This window comes from Balaenoptera physalus (genome assembly GCF_965194825.1).
Source record: "Balaenoptera physalus genome assembly, chromosome: 19".
NCBI classification, from domain to species: Eukaryota; Metazoa; Chordata; class Mammalia; order Artiodactyla; family Balaenopteridae; genus Balaenoptera; species Balaenoptera physalus.
This window is the reverse complement of record NC_138900.1, coordinates 20,219,287-20,240,758: the sequence shown is the minus strand read 5'-3', so window position 1 is coordinate 20,240,758 and position 21,472 is coordinate 20,219,287.

Genomic DNA, 21,472 nt, shown 5'->3' with positions numbered 1-21,472 from the left:
AATTTTTGTTTGTCAGAAAATATCTTTGTTTTAATCCTCATTTTTGGAGGTAATTTTTTCTAAATTTAGAATCTGACTTGACAGAATATTTTTTCTTTTACTTTTTAAAAATGTAATTCAATTGTCTCTTAGTCTCTGTTGTTTCATAAGTGAAGTCAGCAGTCAGTTAGTCTTCTTCTTATTTTCTTCCTGTACATAATGTATGCTTTTTATCTGGCTGCTTTCAAGATTTTCTTAGCCTTGGTTTTGGGCAATTTGACTCTGATATTTTACTTTGTATTTATCTTGCTTGGAGTTGGCTGAATTTTCCTAAATTAAGTCATTGTATTTCATTGTGTTTGATATGCTTTCAGTCATTATTTCTTGAAATTTTGGTCTGCCCCATTATCATTGTTTTCTCCATCTGGAACTCTAATTCCACTTTGGCAAGACCAGTAGTACTCATTTTTTTTTTGTCTCAATATTTCTTTACATTATTTAAAAGTTTGAGAACTCCAAAGAACATCTGTTTATTTGGGATATATCTATTGATACTTACTGTATTAGAAAGTAAAACTGAGAAATTCTTTAAAATAATAATAATTATTAAGTATTAATATTAAATTATTAATAATAAATAACAAATATTATTTAGTAATAAGAAGGAGGAAGAGGAGAAAAAGAAGAAGAAGGTCATTACATGTTAACATAAATAACATATTCTTAATGGATAAAAAACATGTTTTAAGAAAATCTTAGTGAAAAGAATGGCATTGTTTTATATTTTTTCAGAGTGCTATTCTGGCTTAATAAATAAAAGACAGCTAGATTCTTTTATCTGATTCTGCATCTATCTGTTGTGATATAACACATCATGTAGCCTCTGGGAAACACCACTGTACACTCATGAATGAATGGGAATGGAAAGGGCAAGCAAAATCTTAGCTTTTGATTTTGAAACAAAATCAAAACACCTTTAACATTGAAGAATTTCTGAAATGGTCTTGTGGACTCTTTTTCAGAACTGCTATTATATAGTAGCAGTTCTACTCATTTTTTTTTCCAATTCTTTCTTTCTCTGCAATTTCGGTTGGAAAATGTCTGTTGATCTGTAAACAAGGCCACTTTTTGTCCGTTTAAAATCTTACATTAAGAGGATTTCCCTGGTGGTCCAGTGGTTAAGACTCCACACTAACATTGAAGGGGGCATGGGTTCAATCCCTGGTTGGGGATCTAAGATCCCACATGCCACATGGCGCAGCCAAAAAATAATAATAATAAAAATAAAATAAAATAAAATAAAATCTTAAGTCCATCAAATTTCTATATTTCATTTATTATAATTTTTAGGTCTATCATTTCCATTTGGCTCTTTTTTTGTAGTTTGCCTTTCTCTGCTCAAATTACTTTTCTGTTGATTTATTAAGACCATATTTTCTTTTAATTCTTTGAGCATAACTATAATAGCTGCTTTAAAGTCTTTGCTCACTCCAACATCTGGGCCATGTCAAGTCTAGTTTCTATGGACTACATTTTCGTTATTCCTGGATCATATTTTCCTGTTTTTTCTTTTTTTTTGAATATTTAATGATGCTTGATTGAATACTGTACATTACAGATGATATGTTATAGAGAATCTAGATTCTGTTAGCCTTATTTAGGAGTGTATGTATTGTTTTATTAAGCAGTTTAATTGCTGGTGGATCACCTGGAACTTGGCTTGGTTTTATGTTTGCTAATGCAGATCTATGGAAAGTCCAAGATATTTTCAAGCTCCTCTAACTTGCACTCAATCTCTAAACTCTCTGCATCTTGTTGGAGCTTGAATTTAGACTTTGTTAGGTCAAATCTAGAGTTCTTATACCAAAGACACAACTTTTCTGGTGACTAAGTGGATCTGTGGGGTGTTAACAAGGTGCTAAAGAGATCTTTTCACTCTGACAGTGTCATGAGTCAAGCATCCTGCGCCCACAAGACTGCTCTTGCGCCATCACTGATCAACTTCTGCTCCCTCTGTTCTGATTCCAACCCCTTAGCTGATGCTTTTTGGTAAGCACTGGGTAATCTTCATGTATGTGCAGCCTGGCCCTCAGCCATGGACTTGTGTGGCAACCCCCCCCCCGCCCCCAACCCCCCCCCCCACACAGTTTCCTTTCTATGATGCTCCACTGTGCAAATTCCAAGCAGTTGAAGTGACCCAAACTCTAACCTTTGTCTCCTCACCTCAGCAGACCTGCTATGCTCTGCTTAGACACCAGATTACGGTGCTTTTTGTAACTTGTCCTCAGGCAGAGGGCTAAGTGACCATAGAGTTTATCTCTTGAATTTCCCTTCTTTCAGGACTCACTGTTTTATGTTATCATTTTCTAGTGCCTGAAAATAATTGTCATATATTGTGTCTAGTTTTATAGTTGCTTATGGCAAGAGAACAAGTCTGGTGCCAGTTACTTCATCATGGTTAGAAGTGGAAGTCTTCCATTTTTTTAATATTAGCCACAAAACTTGAAAACATATAAACACATCTATAACTATATATATTTCATGAGCACTCTGTTTGAGACACCTGGTCTACATCTCTTCCTTTTCAAAATGTGTTCTTCAGAAGAGCAACGTCAGCATCACCTGGGAGCTTATAGAAAATGCAGACTCTCAGGTCCCAGCCTGACATACAGATTCAGAATCTGCCATTTAATAAGACCCAAAGGTGATCTTATGGTCCTCAACATTTGAAAAGATCGTCTCAAAAGTTCCTGCATTAGAATCAGAATCACTAAGGTAGTAATTCTTATCACCAGGGAAGTTTGGAGAGTATTGAGCTTTTCCATAAACCTCTGAGGTGCCTGTTCCGTGTGTTCTGCTCCCATTATGTGATCTGCCCTGTGGTACCGACTTGATTTGACTCCAAGTATACCATTATTCAAAGGATGTAACCCATATAGATAATTACATGCATAATTTCATTTCCCCAAGGAATTTTCAGGCCATATTTTTTAAATGCCTTGCTTATCTACTCAGGCAGCCAGTGGTTTCCTCTCACACATGACAACTCTGTTTCAGACCTTCACTTAAAATTTGCTTTTCCAGAAAACTCCCCTAAACCAGTCTTTCTAAAGCCTTCAATAAAATCAAGGATGTTCATCTAGCTATAGATATAGCTATTTGGCTATTTACTTTATATGGACTAAGAGAAGTACAGTGTTTTACATTTGTCTCCAATTTTTCTTCACTACACTTAGAGGAACCACAACCCTAATCTGCTTAGTCCGATCTTAACACAATTCCAATCCTGGTACCTGGCATGTTTTTAATCCATGCTGTTAACTCAACCCATGATTATACTGTTACCCATTTATAAGCATCGTTCTGAAACAAGTTTGTGGCATTTTTCCTTAGTCCTTCATATCATCTATCTGCTCACCCCTGGGTTGGGCCGTGTAGACTGGGTCCCACTCTATCTCACCAATCATCATATCAAGCATCATATCCCATATGATATAGTGCTCTGAACTTGGCCAGGTCAGAGGGAGGTGAACCAGGGGGGCAGGTATTACAGGGGTGACCATCCAGCTGCCTGCATAGGGGATGAGTCATCTCAAATAGCAGAAGCAAAGGTGGCGGGGGCAGAAGCATGTCCAACGATACAAGATACCATCCTTGGGAGTTCTATGCCTCCCTTGCCAAGGTCAGGCAAGTGCAGATGATATGGGGGAACAGCTGACTCGTGTTCATCAAGCAGTGGGAATGGGAGCTGAATCCCCTCTCTGTGACCCTAGGAAGCTTCCTTCACCTTGCCAACTCTGTTTTCCTCACAGAGGAAACTTGTGAGGAAACTTGATGGAAACTCATTTGGAAACTTGATGTATCTATATTCCATCATGACTTTGTATGTTTAATGTGTGAGGAAGGCTGCTGGCACCACCCTGGTGATTGCCCTGTAGCCTTTTTTAGAGCAGAATTGTGTTCTAGGTATTAAGATCCTAAACGTGTGCATAACTCTTGGCCCATGATTTCACCTCATTTTCAGTGATATAGTTAAATAATATTTGCATTCAGGGATATTATTTGAAACTTTATTTATAACAATGACAATATAAAATAAGCCTAACTCCAACTATGGAGGAGTGCCCAAATTATGATCTATCCACCTGATAGGATATTATACAATCATTTGAAATCTTATCAATACAAAAAAAAGTCAATGGCATTGGAAAACATAAATATAAAGCACTCAGTTAACTACTCTATATAATTTTGTTATATGTGTATGAAGTATATAAGAATGTATTCATGGTGGTTATTGCTGGGTGACAGTGTTGATTATGGATGACATAAAAGTGTTTCTTCATGTTCTATTTTATTTCAATTGTTACAAGTCAGTATATGAGAAAAAAATCTTACTTTAAAAAAATCTTGGATCGGAATTTGAATGCTTGGGTTGGAGTCTAGGTTCCAACATTGGCTGTGTGACCGTAAGTAAGAGAAATCTACAGAGTGGGGAAAACTTGCCCCACCTTCCTCGTTGGATGGGTGAGGGGCTAAAATAGGATAATGGGCAGGAAGAGCCACCTGGGAGGAAATGGCAAAGAGATAGAAGGGCCATTGCTCCTACAAATTGGACTAGGAAATGCAAAGCTATTCTTATAAGAAATGTTGTTGCTGATAGGATTTCAAGTTACTCTTACTTCTCCAACCCAACTTTGAAATAGACAAAATTTTTTAAAAGAAAAAAAAAAAAACTTCATGTAGAAGATTCCCTTGCCTAGTCTCTTGGTGATTAAGACATAAGCTACAGTTGATAACTCTTCCTGTACTGACAGATCTAAAAGAGCGCAGCCCCCCGCCCCTGCAATACACACACACACACGCGCACGCGCGCACACACACACACACACACACACATCTGTTGCCCTAGTCAGCCACCTACTCAAACAGAGGGTAAGATGGAGTCTCTGATGCCTCAAGATGCCATCAGCCTTATGACTGCACTCCATGCCTTTGATCAAGGGGCAGTGGCCACTCCCCTTCCTGGGTATGCAAGGACACACCAGCATTCATTTAGGGTGGTGTGACACTGAGTGTAGCCACGTTGGAATATTCCTTTAACTGCAGAATGCAAATGTCCTAAGGTGCAACCATCCTACTTTTCTGCAGTGACTCTAGGGAGATATTTGCTCATGTGCACAAGATAGTTGTACATTCTTTTTAAGTACTGCATGATATTCCATACACTGGGCATGCTAAAATAATATTCAGACACTGCTCTTACAACTCAGCATCTCAAACTGAGCTGCAATGAAGTGAATCAATGTGTACTGACAAGGATAATCTCCAAGAGTTTTATTTTTTTAAAATAAACACGTTGCCAATCCGAGTAGACCATGAAATCATTTATATAGATATAACTCAAGACAGTACAATTCTAATTTCTGAGGGTGTATAAAGGCATAGGAAATCTGGAAAGAAAGACTCAATTTGATAAATTGATAATAATGGTTAGATCTGAGAGTAGGGGAGAAGTGTGGAGGAGAAAATATATTTATACTTATATTTATGCCTTACCTGTATTTAAATTTTTGTCAAAAATAATGAGTTCATGTATTATCTATGCAATTAAAATTAATTTAAAAGTAAAATTAAAATATCTGACAAAAATTATTATCGGTAGCTGATAATTGAACAAACACATAAATATACTGTGGACAACTGAAGCCAGGCCTTTTCACTGTTGGAGAATAGAGCTGCAACATTCAAAAGAGGTGGTGGAGATAGAATCCTTGTAGTGTTGGATCAGAATCGAAAATATAAGTGTGAACTCATGGTTTTTAAAAAGGACAGAGGAAGGAAAGGAAGGAGAGATGGGGGGGCAAAGAGAAAAAGGGAGAGAGATTGATTATCCACATGTATATATACAAATGACACTCCAGTAACAACGAGCGTGTCTAGCCCCCAGATCGTCATTTCTATATGTCATTCTGCACTAAAAACAAACAAACAAACAAAAACAAAAAACACAACAGGATCCCTTGGAGAAATGGCTGATTCCAGGACCAAGGAAAATACCAGATGAACCTGGAACATCTTCTTGTGCCAAAAAGTGAGGAAGTGCTCACAGAATGATGGGGACATGTCAAAAGGACAAAGAAGTCAGTTTGAAAGGTCAAATCTAGGACCATTTTAGCATCAGAATAATAATAGAAAAGAATTATAACACACTGAATGAAATAAAAACCCATGAGTTACACTGATAGAATGAATAAATGGAAAAGAAGGGAAAGCTCTTCCTTACAGTAGAAAGATAATTAGTAAATGTAGAAGGAATAATGGAATTAGAAAACATACCTTTGGCAGCCTTCAGAACAATAATAAGTAAATCAACCAAGAATCATCAATGAATGCTAAGACAAGTGGGTTAACATTTGAGGAGTAACTGGATATTTACAGAGTCTCAAGATATTGGGCTGGCCAAAAATTTCATTCGGGTAGCGTCTTGCAGAAAACCCGAACGGACTTTTTGGCCAAGCCAATATCTCCCCGTGAGAGACTTACTGATTACAAAGGAAAAAGTGTAACCTAAACATAGAGAAAGCTGGCAACACCACGGTAACCAAGCATTCAGTTCAACACGGGATCAGCCCGGGATCAAGCCCACATCCTGTGTCCCCTGGTTGGACCCACGGAGAACAAGACACCATACCGCTCTGGTGGTATTTCTGCCCAAACTGCATTACCGGAATCTAATCTTCACAAACCAGCAGACAAACCCAGACTTCGGACATTCTGCAAAATAACTAGCCTGAGTCCTCAAACACGTCAGTGTCATGAGCACAAAGGAAGCCTGAGGAAGGGCTCCGCATTAAGGGAGGAGAAAAGACCTGGGAACTAAAGGCAGTGGGTGGTCTGGGGGATTCTCTTCACTGTAAAGGACATTATTAGGACAATTAGCCAAATCAGATAAAAATCTATGGATTAGATAGTGGTATTGTACTGATATTAATTTCCTGATTTTTCTTTCTTTTCTGATTCCTGTGGTTACATAAGTGAAGGTCCTTGTTTTTAAGGAGTACATACTGAAGTATTTAGGGGTAAGAGAGCACCGTGTCTGCATTCAATTTTCAAATGGAAGGGCAGAGAGGGGGAGAGGGAAAAACAGACGCGGATAAAAACTGGCAGAATGTTAACACTTGGGGAATCTGATGAAGGGAATATGGAAATTCTCACAACTTTTCTGGAAGCCTGAAATTATAAAGTTAAAAGAAATAAGAAATTTAAAGGAAAAATGAAGTAGACCAAAAAAAACTTGCAGCAGACAACCAAGGTCTCCAATCCAGAGTCAAGGTCAAAAGCTTGACAGATCCTGCAGAGAGGCTGTGTAAACAGAATGAGAAAGAATCTGTGTCTGAATCTGGCCAAGGAAGAGGCAATAAGTGGTAAGACCTCTCAAAGCCTCAGTTTCTAAATAGGACTGTTCATCACAAATCATGGGGGCATTGGGACCACGGAGTGACGCGGTGCAAGGAGAGCAGCTGGCACAAAGCCAGGCCCCCCAAAACACTCAGTGAATATGAGTCATGACTAGCCCCTGCTCTCGGCCCCATCACTGGGGCCGTCACTAAAATACAGCAGGAAGGTGAGGTGCCTGGTTCCCTGAGAAACTGAGAAAAAGCACAACGGAACAGTGGGCTCTGTCTAGGCAGGCAAGTCAGTGTCCCATTTGCTTGGAGAGAGCTTCTTCATGAATAAAGTTATTTTAAAACCACTCAAGTGCTTCAGTTATCTGAAAACTCCTCTGCTTCCAGCAGAGGATATAGGAAAGCCTGAGCGTCACTTTATTCAGAGGGCAGGCTCTCCCCACCGATGCCTGGGTTCCATAGCTCTCCAGGACCTTTGGAGCGGACTTGGGAAACTTTGAGACCTGAAATCCAGACAATCCCAGGCTGCTTCAGCCACTGACAATCGGGGGCAGGCCAGTGGGCTCCCTCACCCGCCGTGATCAGCTGACTGGAGACTCTGGCACAGACCTCAGGGCAGCGGATTTCAAACTCGCACACATGTACACACACTGCACACCACAGTGTATACACATGCTCACACACCACAGGAAGTATATGTGGACCTCTGCGTGTATATCTGTGTGTTTATATGCATATAGACACTCTACAGGGAACCTTGATATATAGAAGTATATAGGACACATAGAATCGAAGTAGATTTACATTCTTCAGGCAATTTAACTTTTTCTTTCCTTGGCAGGAAAATTTCCAGTGTTTGCAAAACCCCTAAAATGCCTCCTCTGAGCTCCGCTGTCCACAGCAGGATTAGCACCCTGAGGTCAGGGTAGAGGAGGGCCCAGAGGCAGGTTCAGGCAGCCTGCTGCCCCTCATGCATCTCCTGAGCCCCAGCACCCTCCTGGCTGAAATAAAGATGGCACCGTCCATTTCCTAGTGCCACCATGGAAATAACAGGTAACGTGCAGCATACTAGCCCATGGTTAGCAACTAGTGGCAATGACCGTGATTATCGTTATCATTTGCTTCCCAGGGAAGGGCACCCAGAAAGCGTCCTCCCTGGAGCTCCTGGTTCCCTTGGTCTCAGAAGAGACCAGAGCTGCTCTTGGCTGCACTGTTACTGATCCGGGTTCTCCCAGGCTGCACACACCAGCACAAACACATGCTCGCGGTGCATTTGTTGAGTGAAAGTGTGGACAAGCATTCCCAAATCATTTTGAAATCTTAAAGGCACTGGAGGAAATTCTAAGTTTTCTTTAAAACATAGCTTCAAACACGTATCTAAGTGTGGATTTCCTCCCATATCTGCAGCAGACATCGTACTACCTTTGAGTCTAAACTGTCTTTTCCTTTTTGTTTTGTGTGTGTGTGTGTGTGTGTGTGTTGCAAAAATCTTCCCTGACAGCCAACAGAACACATTCTTCTTCTAATTGTTGGTTTACCTCTCACAAATGCTGGTGCAGCTCCGCATCTCTAATCCTCACCTGCTCATTCATTAGCTATCAAGTGTAGCTTTTTTGGAACAATTATATTCTATCCTACTGTCAGCTCTCTCTGTGCAGGTAGAGGTTACATCCTGACTCCTTACACAGGATGTAAATTATTGCTGGCATACCAGTACCTGAAGAGTGATTATAACCAGTGCACGGTTAAATAATGGATGCTTACCACGTTGCACTGTAATAAGCAAAAGATATGAAATATCTACTATTCTAAGTATTTTTTAAATAATAAAACCATTTGGAGGAAGACAGGCTGTTGAATCAAAGTCTCTGGAAGAGACACCCCATGTGCTAGCTCATTTGTAGAATCTGGATGGCACTGTCATCTCATCTGTGAAATGGGAACAAAAATCACATCCTTCATTGAGCAGCAGGATTGCAGGTAAAGGCTTGGCACTGAGCCCGGCACATAGTAGGCGCTCAGGAAAGGGCAGCAGCTCCTGCCATCTAAGGAGTGAGCTGGCCTGCATGAGGAACAGCTGAGCACTCACTCCTTGGGCTGCATCAGGTGCATGTCTGACCACAGGGCAGTTGTCAGCAGGACCTGCTCTGCCAGCAAACATAATGGAAGGTTCTGGAAGGTTGAGAAGAAATGGAGTCAGGGTGGTACCTGTAGACCTCTCTTGCCTCCAGAAGCCCAGAAGAAATGGAGCCTCTGGGCACAGTATGATGCTCAGGCCTGGGCAGCTGGGACCCCTTCCCTGAGCCCCATGCTTTAGAGGACCCTCCTCTGATCTCATCACAGAGCAAGGAATCAGGAAGCCAAGGGCACATGCCTGCCCAGAGCTTGCATCTTCCCCATTTTAGAGCAGACTCCTGACACTGGGACCCTGGATTTCTTGCTGGATTAGCCCAAGCCCACTTCCAGGGTTTACATGGTCCTCACCCTCAGGCCCATCCTACTGACCACAAACCAAGACACTGGTGTGTGCTGAGCCCAGCGGAGGTCAATTAAGTGAAGGGAGTTCATGCAACTTGGACAATCTGACCAGTATGGCCACTTACATGCATATGGGATGGGCAATGTGAAGACCTTGCTCCTGCTCTGTGGAGAAGACCCACCCTGGGCTGAAGGTAAAGCACAGGTCCACGAGGTGATCAACGCAGAGGGCCTTAGGATCTGTGACGCTGCTCTGTGCCAGACTGTGCACCGGGCACTTTGGAATGTTCTCTCACTTACTCCTCACCACGGAGGTTGAACAGGGTAAGAGCATAGACTCCAGGGCTCTATGGTCTGGGTCCAAATACTGCTTGGTCCTTTTCCTAGCTCTTGACCTTGGAGAGCTAACATCTCCATATCACAGCCTCTCCATCTGTAAAACAGGAATAAGCGAGTTCACTAGCTCACAGGGCTGCAGGGGGAATGGAGGAGGAAGCTATCAGCAGTGGCCTTAGCCAGTGCCAGACACGTGTAATACTTCCCCTTATTGTTAGGCCCATTTTACAGAAAATCAAGCTGAGACTCAGAGGGTAAATGATTCCCTGGGAAGCAGCTGAAGTGATCTTTCTGATTCTAAAGCTGCTCCTCATTCGGCCTCACAGCCCTGTCCCCCCCCCCCCCATGACACAGATGCTATGGCCCTTTGCACATCCCCAGAGGGTACCTCTTGGGCTGACGAGTCCAGCACATCTGGGGCTCCCAAGCCAAGGCCAACAGAAGATGTAGCTGCCGGTGCAGATGGAGAAAGAGCCCTTCCTGCTCTCATTCCTGCTGGCAGGTGGGAGAGGCCAGCCACACAGGCTTCTTGGGCTCTAGAACATTCTAGAGCCGTCCTACCACCCCACCATCCTGCCCACTGCAGCGCTGACCCTGGAGCCCATTTCTGCTCACACGGCTTCTCACCAGAGCTTCACCCAGAGAGGCCCCTGGACACAGCCCACAGTGGTCCCCAGAGGACGCCTGGAGCATGGTCAGCTTCTCCAGGCCTTGAGGCTCTCGCCCATCCTTCTACCTCTCTAACACCCCAGGGCAGCTGAGCGCATGGCAGAGCCCTAGCAGGCGGACCCCTCCAAGCCTCAGTGTCTGCGTTAGTTTCCTAGGGCTTCCATAACAAATTTGCACAAACTTGGTGCCTTAAAACATCAAAAATGTACTGTCTCACAATTCTGGAGGCTAGAAGTCAGGAATCAAGGTGTCTGCAGTGTCATGCTTCCTCAGGACGCTCTAGGGGAGGATCTGTTTCTTGCCTCTTCCAGTATCTGGTGGCTGCTGGCATTTCTGGGCTTGTGGCCGCATCACTCCAATCTCTGCCTCTGTCTTCGCGTGGCCTTCTTCTCTCTGTGTCATCTCCTCTGTGTGCCTCTTACCAGGACACTTGTCATTGGAGTTAGAGCACATTGGATAACCTAGGACGATCTCTTTGTCTCAAGACTCTTAACTTACTTCTATCTGAAAAGACCCTTTTTCCAAATACAGTAAGATTTACAGGTTCCAGGGGTTGGGTTGTGGTCATATCTTTGGGGACCACCATTCAGCACACTACTGTCTTCATCTATAAAGCATGAGCAATAATGGTATTAGTCCCAGACGATTGTGGTGGGGATTCAACGAGATAATGTTATGTTAGATAAGTGTTTAAAACAATAGTAACTATATTTATTATATTTTCCCCTACACATACAAAATCTTTAGGTAAAAACATGCAGATCTTTATAGAAGTCTATAGTATACAGATCTTTATAGAGATCTGCAGTATACAGATCTTTACAGAATCCTAGTGCAGTTTAAATGTTCGCTTGTTTAGTTTAACAAAAACAATCCCTAAATGTTATTTGTGTACTCAGTGTGAGGATGTTACAGATGTACCCAGCGTATATCCCCTGCAGGTGCCAGGACAAGGCGTTCCCGGGGATGGGGATAATCACAGTCACTCAAGGCCATCATTTGTGGGTTGCCTCCATCGTACTGGCGATGGAAACAGTAAGGATGTAACAGCTAAGGTTTATAAAACACACATGGACTTTTTGGAGGATGACAAAGCAGGGTATCAAACTTCAAATGCCCTTCCCTTTGTTCTAGTTCAGCCCCTGCTAGGGGACTGAATAGCAGGCATGCACAGAGATATGCATTCGAGGATGTTACCTGCAGTGCTGATTATAATTGCAGGGGGAGGGGGAGAGACAGAGACAGAGACAGAGAGAAAGAGAGACAGAGAAGGAGGCAGAGAGGGAGGGAGGCAAGGAAACGAAAGAAAAGGACAAAAGAAAGGAAAACTGCTGTAATGCCCTTGATGGAGGAATGGCTGAGTGTCTAAAATGTCCCCCAAACTCTCTGCTCCTCTGCAGGGCTTACAGTGAGGGGCCTGGGAACAGTAAGTCATCAACAATATGTGCAAAATGCTCACATTTTTGTAAAAGGTCCACACGTGTGTGGGCACCCTCCTCTGTGCACATATGGGCCCAGGATGCTGATGGACTTCTACATCCATGAGTGAGTGGAAAGGGTCTAAAAACACACCCGCCTGTCCCTTCAGGGAAGGGCTGGAAATGCAGAGGGGGGTGACCTTTCTCTTTCTGAAATGTGTGGCTCTTTCCCAGCCAGGATGGCATCAGAGCCTACCAGTGTAATCACCAAATTAAGTACATTTCCTTACCCGGATTTGCAGATAAATCTGTGTTCAGCTGCAGGATCTGGAGGCTCAGAGAATATCCGGTTGTGCCTGAAGCAGAGGGAGCCCCTGCCCTTCTCTGAACACCACTCCTGCCCAGACTTCTGCAGAACAAAGCCAGGTGGGGGGGCGGGGGCGGTCCCATGCTAATTCTGCCTCAAGGATCTGGGGACTTGGCCCGGCCAGTCCTGGGCACCTAGTGGGTCTCAACTGGGAGAGTGAGTGAGCCTGCCGACCAGTGAGCTCCTGAGACCCACCAGCAAGTTCCATCTGGCCTCGTGTCCCCAGGGCCTCACTTGCAAGAGGACAAACGCAGGGCTTCGAGGCCATGCCAGCTTGGGGATGCCTGGTGCCCGGGCCTGGTGCCCAGGTCTGCTCCCACTTGGGCCGAGGCACAGCGAGGCCAAGGTGGAGGCGGGAGTGAATCACCGCAAAGCTATGCTGCACAGGTGCAGTGAAACTGTGAGACGCTGGGAACCAAGCCCCAGATGGGCCACCGGCCTGGCAGGGCTGTGCATCAGTCAGGTCCCCAGGGTGCAAACACAAAACACGCTGGGACTCGCTCCCTCGGAGAGGCGGCTGAGGGCTGGCTTTCATATTTCGGAGGCTTTGTGTTTCCACAATAGATGCGTTTCTGAGCTCTGGCCCTTGTAAAAGGATACTGTTCAGCAAGGCGGGTGATTCTCAAGCTGTGTGGTGTCTCTGCTTCCCCACGTTTTGGAGGCATGGAGTTCTAGTTCTAGTTCTTGCCTTGCAGCTGCTGTGTGACTCACCTGGGCTCTGAACTGTTCTGGGCAACCGCAGTCAAAGGGGCCTGGCCACCTCCCAGGCCAGCAGGAGGGAGGCTGTGCTCCAAAGGTCACGGTTACTCCACTCCCTCCCCCTCCCCCCACACTCTCCAAGGAGCCAGAGGGAACTGCAGGGCAGGAGACCCCACTTCAATTCAAGTCCATCAGGAAGGACTACGGAGTCTAAAAGTCAGCGGTCACGTGGGCCACACCTGGATCAGATGGGACCAGGCAGGTGGCTCAGCAGGAAGGGGTGGGAAGTCATCTTCAGTGGGAGGAAACAGGTAGGTGTCAGCCCATTTCCTCCTAACTCGGGAAGGTCTGTGTTTCCTCTCCTGAGGCAGGGCCTGGGGCCTTCGGGAAAGGCGATTAAAAATCTGCTTTTTGGTTCCCTGTTTTCCTGGCACTCCAGGGACCGGAAGATGGGAAATTGAGGGATGAAACGTCCCCTGTCCCCAGTGAGTGGGGAACGCCAACCGAATGTGCCAGAGATTTCTGAGCTCCCCTTGACCCTCGGCAGCAGGTGGTGGTTAATCCAAACAGCACACATCTGGGGTGAGGACCGACTCTAGAAAAATGCTGTCCCCAGAGCTGGGAGGGGGCCAAACGCTCTGCTGTCGGCTGGCCACGCTGCTCTGCTCACTCTCTCTGTGCTGACACCCCCGCTGCTGTAAGGGGCCGGCCTTGGGTCCCCCAGACATTTCAGGCCCTCCTCATCACTCACCGTGTTCCAGAAATGTGTCGTCTCCAGGACAACCTTGTTGATGGCCTGGGGGACTTGTGTCTCCCTCAGGATCACACCTGAGCTTCTATCCAAGTCACCGCCCCCACTACCCGGACCCGTGCCCATTCTCTGAGGCTCGGCAGGGCCAAGGGGCTGATGCCCGCACCTCCCACTCCAATCCCACACCACCACCACCTGTCACCACAGCTGCTCCCCTCACAGAAGCTGTGGTTTGGGCTGGCACCAGGGTCACTGCAGAGCTCCTGGGCATCCGGGGTGGCATCCTGCCCTCCGTCAGGGATGGTGGTGGCAGAGGGGTATGCAGGGGAATTCTGTATCCTTCCCTGCGATGGACGGGAAGTTTCTTCTCCTTAGGAATCCTGGGGCATATCACAGCATCTGAAGGGAAAGCCCGGGCCCAGCCATAACACCGAAGAGAACCAGGCCCGCACGGGCATCGGCAGGGCTGGTGTTGGGGGATGAGGCAGGCTGTCGCTCTTCTGTTCACAGTCTTAGGAAGAAGCCTAGACTGGACCCATGTCATGGGAGAAGGGATTGCCCAGGGCAGGGGGTGATGGGCCAGTCAGGGCAGAAGGATGGGTGTGGGAGGTGGAGCTGTGAGAGGAGAGCCCAGGAGCAGCTCCAGATTTAGAGACACCCAGACCTGGGCATGAGGCCATTCTCCACCAGCACTGGCAGGTGGTCCTGGCCCCGCTGTTCAGTCATCTCGAGGCTGTTTCTCTCCCCTTCTGTGGAATACGTTTACAACGTGGCTCCCACCTCATGGGATGGCTGTGGGATGGAACGTGTTATGAATGGACAGGGCCTGGCTTCTATAGCCCATCCCAGTGGCCTTGCTCTCAGGTCCTTCTGCACAGTGAAACATCCCCTTATAGCTCCGTGCATCCACACAGAGCTCCCGGACACATGCCGCCCACCTGGCCACACCTACTGTCTGCCAGGCCCTGTGCCAGGTGCCAGAGAGAAAGACTCAGCCCACAGCTGCTCCCGGGCTGGGGTAGAGGCTCACCTGTAAGCAGATTGCAACACGAAGTCATAACAGATGTTTGCCCAGGGGGCCTCAGAAGTGAGTGATAGTGCCTGGGGGCGCCCCCAGGGCTTATGAGGCGGAGACGCTCTGATACTGTAACAGACACAGCCCACAGGTACCAAGCATGTTCATTCTTATTTGGTTGTTTTGTTTTGACTATACATTCCTTCATTTTCCATTCATTCATAATTTCTCAATTATCGATCATGTGCCAGGCACAGAGAAGTTCTCTAATATAGAGACAGCCCTCCATCCAGAGAAAGTGACATTACCTAAAGGACAGAGCCTTCTCTGGCACACGGTCGCTGCCCTGCCCATCTGCTGTCACTGCAAAATGATAGTCCTGAGGCTCTGGTTTAACCAGGGGTACCCCCACTGGACTGTTGGCCTACTCATAGCACCTAGCACAGCCTCTGGTGGGGGGAATGCTCCAGGAAGGGGGGTCGTCAGTGGCTTCAGGGAGTGTCACCTAGGAGAGCCACATAGAAGGCCTGACCTTAGGAAGGACCTGTGAGCAGAGGAAATGGTGTGAGTCAAGGCACAAATGTGTCAAAAGCACAGCCTATCCAGGGTAGTGGGAAAGAGGAGGAAGGTTCGGGCTGGCAAACCCACCTGGAGTGCATTGAGAAGCCCTCGCCCCCTTTGGTGCCTTAGCCTGGGTTCCTCTGAAGGCAGAGCTGAGACTACGGAGTGTGTGTGAGTCATTTACTGGGGAACATTACCCTGGGTTCAGGAGTAAGGGATGGGGGTACAGAAGAGGCAGAGGCAGTTAAAGGATGTGTAATCAAATTGGCCATGTTACGGGTGAGGGTAGATCCATCCCATGGGACCTTTGGAGGACCCCCATGAAATGTGTCTCACAACCGTCCACCCTGGGAAAGGAAGGCTTTCCACCTCACCCGCCATTGGTCACTGTGGTTCCATGAGCTGCTAATTTGCAGCGGTTCAGGACTGCCGGGGTTACTCCTGGGTGGATCGGGTTGGTGGCTGCAGGAGGGGTGGAGTAGTTGCGGGGATGGAGAGTTCTAAGTAGTGCACACAATGTGGTACTATCGGGGGTTTGGGGGAAAGCAAAAGCCATCAGTCCAGCCGTCCGACATGAGTCTTGGCCTTGAACTAGATTTCTTGGACTCTGAGCCAAGGATCCAGGGCAAGTACCTGACTTGGGAAGTGCAGGGAAGACAGGTAGGGGGTTGGGGAAGGGAATGCGTGTCGTCAAGGGGACATTAACAGGACAGCCAACAAAATGGGCCCCGGAGCTTAATCCCATGGGAAGACTTGGGGACACACATCTTGGATTTGTCCTTCTGAGGGGTGAGGAGTTGGGACATCAACACACCAATTCCCATCAGTCATTGTCTAGTTGCTGCTCCCGGGGATGTTAATTCCCTGGCACTTGGCCTGCCATGAGGGCAAAGTGGCTTTCTGAGGTTTTGAACAAGCTCTCAGGCTCCCATACACAGACTCCAACTGTTCTTTCCAAGAAAGCCCTTCCCCCAGGCCTCACCCTCAGGTCATCAGAAACGGATGGCAAGCTCTCATCATGCCCAAGACAGACCACCATGGCCCCGGTCCTGCTTTGGTTTTCTCTACAGCCTGCATCACCCTGCCAGGCCTGACATTATACATTCATTGGCTTACTGGATTATGACCTTTCTCCCCCAGTGACATGCTAAGCTCCCCGAGGTCAGGGACTTGGTCTAACTCAGGTGTTATTTCAAGTGCCTAGAACAGAGCCTGCCCATGAAAGATTCAATCATGTATGTTGAATAAAGGTGGAAGGACTCTGCAAGTCTTGCCCTCCATATCTAGTCTCCCAGGAGGAAAGCAGCCTGTTGCTTCCCCTGGTTTCCCCAGGGCCTTGGGCTGGGATTCCCCTGGCTGGTGCCCATCCCCAGCGGGGGACTCCTTTGGGTATCATCACAGACATTTCTGGTTGGGTGGGCGTCCCCTCTGAGTCCCCGCAGGACTGGGGTCCGTGCCCTGTCCCACCTCCTCCATCTACCCCAGCCCCGAGGCTTTCCTTACATAGTCTTTGGAGTAAAGTCACAGCAGTATTCAAAAGGTTAAAGCAGACTGAACTGCTAATTTTAATGCTTTCTCTAAGCTTCAGTTTTAATAAGCGAAAATGATGTTCTTATTTGCAGTAAAGTGGTGTTATAAAATTCTGTCTGTCAAGCTCATTTTAAAACCATGGAAATAAATGATCTGACAAAATCAGGCTATTAGACAAGTGAGGAAGAGTGATTTCCATAAAAGTAGAGGATCTGTCCCTTAATTTCACACTTGGTAGTCTTTTGGGTCGACTAAATTTTTAAATAAGTGATAAAATTATATTAGCGCAATTGCATTTTTATAGATTTTTTGGTCATTGTACTCTTTTTCAATCCCTTTATTTTAACTCAAACTGTTCTGCTGAAAGGTTACTCTCAACTTATGTTCCCTCGTAACAGTCTCTACCCGCAATGTGGCCCGAGGCTCACAAATCCTCAGACCATCCAAGCAGGGTCTGGTCAGAGCACATCACACACCCGGAAATGGCCATTCCCTGCCAGACACCTGGGCTGGGGGCCTATGGTCTCCGGATCCAAAGGGAGGGGTGGTGGACCCCTGAGGATATACCCTGGGCCGGGAGCTCACCTATCCCGGGCTTCTGAGCTCCTCAGTTTTTTTGCTCAAAAGGAGACTTGGTTCTCCGGAAACCCTCGGTCCTCCCACTCAGGATGCTGGCTGAGGACAGGACTGGACAGTGTTTGCACAAGAAGCTGGGAACTTAGGCAGAGCAAGGGAACAGTGGCTCCTTTGGGGTCCTTCATGCGCCCCCCCCACAACCCTGCTGGCCCCCTCAAATCATCAGATAGCCGGCGCTGAGCTGGTGTTCTGTCTCAGGCCCTGGGAGAACCCTCAAAGGAAATCCAGAGTGCCCAGTCTCCCGTGCAGCTGAAATATCCCTGATCAGACAGACACGGGCCCAGTTGGGGGAAGGAGGGGGACTCTTCTCATTTGAGTTTTAATAATCAAAGGACAGCACCAAAGGTATGAATGTTTAGCACATCCTCTGCCCTGCTCTGTGCCGATTTCACAGGTTAACTGCTCAAAGCCCAGACGTCTGCGCCCCGCAGGTCCCGCCTCAGCCAGCTGCTGCGTCCCCTTATACGCAGAGCTCACAGCTTTCTGCTTTTTGCCGCTGGTGCTTTTGGCCAATTCTGAGACCCAGCCAGCAACTCATGCTCCCGCCCCGCCCAGGTTCCTCTCTTGTTCTGCCCAGGTTGAGACCCTGCCTGGGTCACTGTCACACTCACCAGCCTCGTCCACCTCGACCGGTCACCTCTTGACCTTGGCATCCTGCCTAAGCACAGGCAGTGAGATGACCTGACATAAAGGTCTGGTGAATGGCTGCCCCCTCACCCTCCGTGGATCGGTCTGGGTTCCGGAGCCGGGACCTGGGGCTGCACAGGTAACCCCGAGGTCAGCCTCGGCGTCCACCTAACCTCTGGGTACGTCCTCCTAGCCTGTGTTGAGGGGCTCTGGCCGTGAGGTTGCCCTCCAGGCTTCTCTGTGAGCAGTTTTTAAAAACATGGATTCATTTCCAGGTACTCTGCTTCCAGGAGTAAAAGGAGTCTCTTTCTCATTGGAAGGGAGGGAACACGTGTTTGCTGAGCGTCTGCTATGGGCCCCGCACAGTGCTAGGCTGTGAGGATGCAGACACCTCATCTATTTCCAAGGGAGGGGTGTGGTACTCACCTGGGAAGCACAGCTCTTAGAACAAAGGAGCATCCTGCTCCAGGGAGAATGACCTCTTGTCGCTGGAGGCCAGGCGTCTGAAGAAGGGGGAGGCGGGGTGAGAGAACCCTCACTAAGAGCTTTGGAGAATCATTTTTCGGTGATCTAGCAAAGTGAACCCGGCACTTTCTGTGTGCCAAGCACTGTGCTGGCTCCAATAATAGAAGGGCCCTTTCCCATTCCTCCCTCTGCAGGGAGGCAGAGAGGATGCCTGTTTTCACCCAGAGGACTTTCCAGGTTGGATGCTTGGTCCAGGGGAAAGTGAAGCAACCTGGGAGTTCACAGCCTGTCTGTGCCTCAGTCTCCCCATCTGTGCAGTGGTGCTCAAGGCTGCTGGAGGACTGTCCTGGCCCTGGCACCCTACAGCCAGGAGATCTGGGCACTTATCACGCAGCGGCCGGAGTGTGTGCCCTCTGCCAGCCAAGGAACATTCTTCTGCCATTCGGGAGAGCATATTCCAATCGCAGAAGTCAACACTGCATTCTCCCCAGAGTCTCCAAGAGGCAACGTGGGAGCGCAGGGGAGTGTTAGAGTCACACATGCTTCCTGGGAAAGAGGAGGAAGTGCCTGGTAGACAAAGCCTGCAGGGTGGCCTCGGAGGGGCAGGGCTGTCTCTCCCTAGGAAGGAAGAAAGAAGAAGTCCAAATTAGTCATGTTGTATTACTTCTTTTTATGGCAATGCTCTGAAAGTCTGCAAATGTCAGCATGTTAATTTACTGTCACTCAGTGATATTATTTCATCCTTTCAAAAATGTGTTTCTTGCATTTTCAGTAGCATACTCCAAGTGTTCTCCATCTCAAAGTTTCTATAGATAGTGCGACTACTTTCACTCTGACCGTTGCCAAAATGTAGAAATTCATCTTTGACTGTAGCCACATATATGTTAGGCATGGAGTTGGGGACTTGGGTTTCCTGCTTACAAAAAGGGGAAGAAGTCTGATTTTTCTCTCTGTTCTATCACCTCTTGTCCTCCTAAAGTGCTCTGGGGTTTCTCTCTCAAGGAGCGTGCAGAGATAAATTTAATAGAGAAATTTTAAGGAATCAGTCACGGCTGAGTTTGTATATGCAGTCTGGACCCTCCCTGTCTCCGAAGCCAGCCCACCCCCAGCCCGATGCTTCTCCTATGGTGGCAAACTTATTTCAAAAATTCTGATGAAACACTTTGTAAATTTTGTTATTCTGTGATGATAATAAATCATTATAGCCTTAAACACTTCTCTAGCTTGGAGCCTCAGTCACAAATTATCTTGTCATTCTGACCAAAACATTCTCCAAAAAAGCTTGACAAGTGCTAAAACCCAGAACATGAAACCATGTGTTGTTGTGAAAGCAAGATTCAGAAATGTCAATTAATTAGATTAAGAGGCTACTTTTAGCTTTACTCGTGTTGCCAAATAACCCTTAAAATATGCAGAGCAGTGGAAATCTACCTCCGCGGTAGAGTACTTCTGTGCCGAGGGAAGACAATGGATCGGACTCACGGATGAAACTATTGTAGCTGTCAGTCGGCTCCAGAGAATGATCTAGGAGCAAATGTCACTTCTTTTCCCACAGTGTGGCTTCATAAGCTGGGTAAATTCTGTCATTTATGAATTCAAGTAGTTCCCCCAACCCCGCCCCTTAGAATTCGTATACAGATCTAGAAGGAAAAGTCAAGCCTTTTTCCTATGTCTTTACTAGTAAGATGGATTTTTAATGTCTTTCTGTGCTTTTTTATAAATTTGCATTTGCATTTTGAAGTTCACTTTGTAAAAAAAAAAATATCACGGAGAAATTATTTAAATTTTTTTTATCCCTGTTTCTTGAAAATCTGATCTTTAAATAATCTATATCCTCCATTTTATTTATGCCATAAACTGTTCCTATATTTTAATGGTCTGTTTGCTTTAAAAGGGGTTGTTGGTTTTAATAGCTCAGTTACTATCTTTGTAAACTAAACTCCTTCTGACGAAATTCAAGCAGATCATCTCTGCCTGTGTGTGGAAGGCACATTCCAACCCCTGAAAAGGAAATTTAAGCCAAATAAATATTCTGCCCAAATTAAAATACATAAAATGAATAGTTAACTTGGACAAGAGCTGATGGACAGAGCAGTTGGGCTGCGGACACGTGGGTGTTGGAAGAGCTGGCTGCCAGGCAGGGCCTCAGGAGAGGAAACCCAAACGAAATTAATTTCCTGTAACCCCCTTTGTCCATTCCTCTGGACTAATTGATTGCAGCATTGGCATGGACGTCTTGGGCGAGCAGAAACGGGCAGGACAGATGGTACCACTGAGGGTGATGTGAGGCCATTCCTGCCAGGATCTTAGAATTGCAGCCCCTGCACCCCAGGCACAGCTCAGCGGCCCCACCCCCATCATCTCTGGGGGCACAGGCACTGGAAACTCACCTCCAAATTCTCATGGCAGTTGTACCCACCTTGATTCTATTGTAATCTGTGTGGGTGCTGATGTTAACGTGATGACAGGGCATTTCCACAGAGGAAGACACATCTGTGCCCGCACAGAGAAATGGCAGGGGTGGGGTTGAGG